Source organism: Homalodisca vitripennis, unplaced genomic scaffold, assembly GCF_021130785.1.
Source record: "Homalodisca vitripennis isolate AUS2020 unplaced genomic scaffold, UT_GWSS_2.1 ScUCBcl_5410;HRSCAF=12107, whole genome shotgun sequence".
NCBI classification, from domain to species: Eukaryota; Metazoa; Arthropoda; class Insecta; order Hemiptera; family Cicadellidae; genus Homalodisca; species Homalodisca vitripennis.
This window is the reverse complement of record NW_025781518.1, coordinates 25519-32283: the sequence shown is the minus strand read 5'-3', so window position 1 is coordinate 32283 and position 6765 is coordinate 25519.

The following is a 6765-nucleotide window of genomic DNA, read 5'->3' as shown; positions in this document are numbered from 1 at the left end:
GCCGTAGTAGCGTTTTACGCTGTTTTCCCCCTGGTCAAGAAAATACAGTTTTACATTGGTTTGGAGAGTCATCCTTAGACAAAAAGTTTAGTGCTATATTTTCGTTCATAGTATTTTAATTTCCGGTCAAAGTTATTTCAGGCGTTATAGTAGCGTTTGCCTTGTTGTCCAGATAAACAAAAGTATATGCGTATTTATGGTAGTCTAAAAAGTCTACTTTGGTAAAAAAAATCGACTAATTCCGACTATTGTAATCTTCTTCCGGATATTTCCGATTCGGGAGTCTATTGAGTGTACCATAAGGCAATAATGAGGAACCTGATTCACCCCCATGAATAATCTCTAATTGTCTCTGTTTATGGCATAAGACACTTACGAGTATTTGTCAAATTTAATCTTTCAAAGACATCGAGAAGTTGAAAACACAATATAGTTCTTCTCAATCTGCATCGATGTTTAGATCTTCAATAAAATTCTTTTCTCTGTATGTTGAGAGCATAACGTACGTGTGTTTTAAAATTCATCGTTATTGGCCATCAGAATGACGTAAGACAAAAATATTGTTCTTCTGAGGGTCGCACCCCTGTGAATATTCGATATTCATGAAAATGAAGTAATGAGGCATACGTGTGCTAAATTTCAACTTCCTAGAATATCAGAAAGTAGGTAGGGGAGTTAGTGATGAGTTAGTGAGGGTTTTGCCTTTCATGTGTACAGATTAGTGTTACGTATTAGTTTATAATTTGAGTCAATTTGTAAAGTAGCTGCGTAGTGAAATTTCGCTCATAAAATAGAGATTTATTGTTCTTACAAGAGATATAAAAACTTTCAAAGGGAGGAGTATCGTGTGCTGCCTTGACCAATACCTTGTATTATTTCACAAAGTTTCCTCTTGTAGCGCTAGTGTTACCGCTTCACCTCTAGAAGTGTCATAGATCGCCACGAGATAGCAGCACTATACAAAATGTGAATCTATCAATATTAATGAATGTTTGTATGTAAGTCCTTTATAGGATCGTAAACTATTTGAGCGATCGTTATGAAAATTTGTATGTGTATATATTTTTCCACGGAGAAGATTTGTATGCTGTGGCCATTGGTAAATCGCCCCCAGGCAGTGCTGCAAAAGATAAAGGTTTCAAAGTGCCTGCAGATTATAAACTGCAATTACGAAACAGTACGTATATTAAATAGCCAAATACCAATTTGAAGGCGCTAAATTATGATGTATATTTGTCTTGAACTTAAGGCTGAGTGTTAGACCTTTTTATAATAAAGTACAACGTGTAAAATGACTAATAACAGATTTTTCTTGATCATGGAAACAAGGAAAACCCTACATCGGCGTTGGAAATATAATTAACTTGAACCAGAAGTGAATATACATGGGCAAAGCTTACGAAAAGCGTTCGAGGCAGCGGGAAACAGCTAGTTACTAAATATTATGAAATACATAAATGTTGTATCTAGTAAAGCTATCCATACATTATTATTAACAGTAATTGAAGCTTCAATATGCTTTAAATATTTTGAAATAAATAAGTTATAAATTGTAGTGGTTGATCTTTTAACTACTCGGTTAAAGAAGTAAGTGTTAAATATTACATAAACTTATCTACCATTTTAGCTATAACAAGGACCCAATATAACATACTTAATTACATAATATGTTACTTACCTATAGTTAATTGATAAACGATATAATTTAATTATAACTATCGATATAATGACACGATACAGAATTTTAAACAGTAATTAACTTATATAAACTTTACAAACTTTTTTATATAATAAACGTATTGTCTTCCAAAAACAATAACACAGTCGAATGCTCGTGTAAGACCGCGAAACGAAGTTTAAAATGTTGCATATCAGCCGACCTCCTTGCAGATCTATGTGAATATCTGTACAGAAGAGAAGTACCGTTTTCTAGACGCTTTCAACAACTTCTTGAAAGCGGTTATCATTGCTACCCAGGAGAAAACATAAATAGTTTCGCATATCTGGTATTTTCTGTTATACATGTTTGTTATTTTGTTTCCATTTCATTATTATTCATGTGTTTTCCTATTTCCAATTCTGATCGTTTGTTTGTTTAATTAATTGATAAATAAATATTTATCGTTATCCATTTATTATTTATGAGATTGTCACTGTATGTATTAATTATTTTAATTTCAAATACGATTGTTATTATGAGTATATATATATATATATATATACATAATCATATATATATATATATATTATATATATATATATATATATATATAGTCTCTTAAAGCAGTTCAAAAGAAAACTACAATTATTTTGTACAATATTTCGTTGTAATTAACAACTTTTTCAAGTACACTTAATAGACACAGAATAAAATAAACAAACAAAAGAAGAAAACACCTGATAATAAACATTCTAAATGTAAATACAATTTTGACATGTAAAACAAGTTTTGATTAGTTGTTAATTTAACAATAATAACATAATATAATATAATGTAATTTTGAATTTAGGTAAATTTGTATCACAATCTAATTATTCAAGTGGAAAACAATAATTTAGCGAAGGTTTAGTCCATATGGTTGTTTTGATTTTAATATAAGTTGGTGTGCCAATTCATTATTCCTTAAATTTAAATCATTTCTAGAGCTGTTTTCACAAGGAGTAATTTTGCTTACAGCTTTGAGTTTGTAACAATCCTCAAAGCTTTTGTTATGGTGAATAGCTTGTAAGGCTACTGGTTTTTTGTCGTCTTTGTGATTGATAGAAAAACGGGTGTGACCGGTCATTCTTACCCGCAAAGAATTTGAGGTTTGCCCAATGTAGTCCTTGGGACAAAACCTACAGGTTAGCTGGTAAATTGAATTGTTGGAGGTACAGTCCAATTTACCAGCTATGGGATAAGTTTTTTTAGTGACACTACTTTGGAATTGATCGGTCTTATCCATAATTTTGCAAATACCACAACGTGGTTTATTACAAGGTTCACAGCCAAAAGATAAATTTTCCATAATTTTTTCCAACATGAAATTTTGGGCCTTACAAGCATATTCTTCAAATTTTTAGGTCTCTTAAATACTATTCTAGGTGGCCTGGACAATAATTTCTCAGTTAAGGGCGAGTTTTTTAAAATTTCATAGCCAATTTTCATAACTCTATTGAATTTGTGCAAACCAGGATAAAATTTTGTAATAAATTTAGGATCATTTTGGAAATGATTTGGAATATTTGTAGCCTTTTTCGGTTGTCTGAGCTGCCGGTTCAAAAGTTTTTTTAGGGTATCCCCTGTTAGAAAGAGCTTTAGTAAGTATATATATATGATGATTGGCTATAGAGATTGATAGACTCGTATTCAATATATGAATATTAATAATATGGATGATTACACTAATCGATATAAAAACCGGATCCGCTTTATCATACTCTACCCTAGCTGGACTCTGTTTTATCTGTTATTGCCGGCAGAGTTCGCGATACGCAACTGTGAAAGAATAGTTGCACTCGCTGCCGCTAGGTTTCAGCAGCTATTGGACAGAGTGACATTCAAGGAATTACCCGCTCTTTTTCACATCTTACTGTCTGATCATCACTAAAGTAATCAAATAGATTTCAATCACCAACATTTTGTAATCAGCAGGTTGTCATCGTTCTGCTTCTCTATTAAAAGGTCGGTCTTTGTGATTCAATATGATTCAATCCCAACAATGCAGGGCATTGAGACATTCTATATGAATTTTTTTCGAGTGCTGCACTAATGATAAGAATTTTGCTGTTTCGTCGTTTCCAAATATGTATTGTCTTTTAAATAAATCTCGCAAAACTCTACTTATCAATATAGCAGGTTCTCAAATTGAGGATTCCAGCTGGTGTCCCACATTCTTCCTGTTGCAGCTCAAAATTAAAGATTGAAATTGAGACCCGTCATCCTTAAAGCCCTATTTAATTTGCCTTTCGTATTATATCTAATCAGCTGGAATACATGATCTAAATATATTTTTTATCTGTTATTCAAGGTAAACTAGACAACCTGGGCCAATGATTGTATCGGTTTAACAAGTGAAGGTAGAAACTCCATTTTAACTTTACTCCCCCCCCCTATTTTGTGACAAAAAAAATTCGATACCATTTTTTGAACCCTCAAAAATCTGTAAGGGGTATTTTTGGGGATGGGGTATTGTTTTCTCAAAATGTGGTACCTCAATTTAAAGATCACTTGACACAGATAATTTCGAAAAAAACATTTTCAATTTATCTTGCTGTAAATGTACAGGGTGTTAAGTAATCTAAAATAACACCGCTTCAGAATGGTTTTATTGTTAACTTATTGAAAAACTTATGGAGCTTTCTATGTTACCCAAAATAGTTGAGGGAAACTACCCTTCCGAAACTTAACTATACAAGAAACTACGAGAGTTGGAAGAGCCTCCTGGCCCGTGACCTTGGAGCAGCTGACCAACGAGAAATGAGCGACATTGACAAACTTGATTCCCGCTCTAACCGCAAACCGCACGAGTACAGCATACATAAATTATTTAACAGTTTCGCCCTAAAGAAATGTTAGAGCTATCTTAAACTACGTATTACAAAATATAATTTTACGGTCATTTTAAAAAGTACATTCCTATGGCTTATTACAACATTTAGATAAATGGGCTGAAAAGAATTATGGTCTTATATCAGCCTTAGCGAAGATCTTGGAATGAAAAGCTTTAGTCTAAACATAAATTAAAAATAAAAATAACACATTAACATATAACACAAGCATCTTTACTATATAATGACGCATTAAATGTGTACATAGTAGTCATGTTATGTTTGATGAATATTCAATTTCCTAAGAAAGTTATCAAACATGTCTGACATATACAAAAATGTACTTAAGTGCATAACGGCTGAAATTGTTGCCGTAACGGTTTTTTGTTTGAAGTTTGTTTTCTGACGATGGAAAGATTGCGAAGGAAACAGGATTTTTCCGAACGTTAGCCAGCGCATCGTTCAGTGATACAATACAATCAGTAAACACTACGTTTCGACATCTGCAATCTGATCTCTTCTTCAGGTAGGCTACTAAATAACTAAACTAATGCATGACTAACATCTAGGTTAAAGTAAACAAAACATACCAGAGCGTTGTGACAGGAACAACAATAGCTAAGTTGTGTGTCTATTCATGCACACTAACTCTAAAACATAGTGTTACTGATTGTTGTATCACTGAATGATGACAAATGTAACAGTTTTTGTTACGCACTTCGGGTCTTATACATTTATAAGCACTTGATACTATCTTCGTACCTGGGTATGAATGGTCTTCACTCTGTTTTATGTAAATTTATTTTCACGCGTAGATGATTTAAATATTTAAACTGGCAACAGTTGAGAATATCATGCAACACAAGTATTTCTATAATGCACTTTCTTCTACAATTAAAAAATAACTGTTACTTTACACAGTACAGGTGATGTCAGACGAGTGAAAATATGGAGGCAACGAGTGAAATACCTGTGAACAGAAACCGCTCCAGACAGCAGTTGCGGAGAGCCACACGGCGAGTCATACTATTTCCAAGAAACAGCCCCCAAAATACGCCAAAAAACTAGTGGAATCGTTTGTTTAGGTTTGTTTAGCGTTTGTTTTAGCGTTTTAGAGACACCTTCATACCTTTGTTTCTCTATACCATCAACTATTTAAGTCGGTTTATTTTCATTTTAAAAATTATAATACTCTATTCAAGCTATGAGGCATACATATGCAAAATTTCTGAGACATTGGGTAGTAAAAGAATAAGTGATGAGTGAGGGTATTACCCCTTATAAAAAGAAATATTTAGATTATTTACAATCGAATTGAACGATTTTTGTAAGAGATTATACCAATCTTGTATATTTAATGTTTGTGATATGCTTGAAAACCAATAGAAACCTAGTCGTTTAACTATTTTATAAAGTTATATTTTTTAATAATCTGTTATAATTACATTTCAATAATATAAGTGTAAGTGAAAATAAATCTCGATATAAATGTACATTGTATAGCCTTCTGTAACTGATGCACAGTAAGTTATTATTTTCTTTCAATGCCAGAAACTAATAATGGTAGAACTAACCTTTAATTGGATAAAAAAATCGGTAGTAAATTTTTTCAATTCTTCCGTGGCAATGTACAACATTACATAATAATCGATTATTTCATTAGATTTTCAAGTAATCAAACCAAAAGTTCAGGTAATGCAATCTGCTCGATTATTCCATTCATTCTCAAGACATATGTTGACTTACAGCCAGGAATGTTGCGATATATATATATATATATATATATATATATATATATATATATATATATATATATATCGATATTATCGTTTCGATATTTCCTATATTGATATCGATTTAAGTTATCCGATATTATCATGATATCGGAAGAAATATACAAATATCGTGGTTTTGATATCTAGACATTCTAATACAAAGAAATATAACTCTAATACAGCCTGTTTTATTATAAATCTACTTACAACTTCCAGAATATTGAGTGACTCAACATTCCATGTCTGATAAAGATTTCTTAAATTAATAATTAATTTTTCTTATATTTTTATTAAATTATAATACTCTACGAAAATCATTGTACTTAGACTACGTGTGGGTTATTAACAGCCGACTGTCAATTCTCAGGTAAGAGTAAATGACTGACAACTTACAAAATCTGAACGATGATTCTAACGCGATACTTTCGGCGTACAAGATTCAAAGGCTTACAGCTGACCG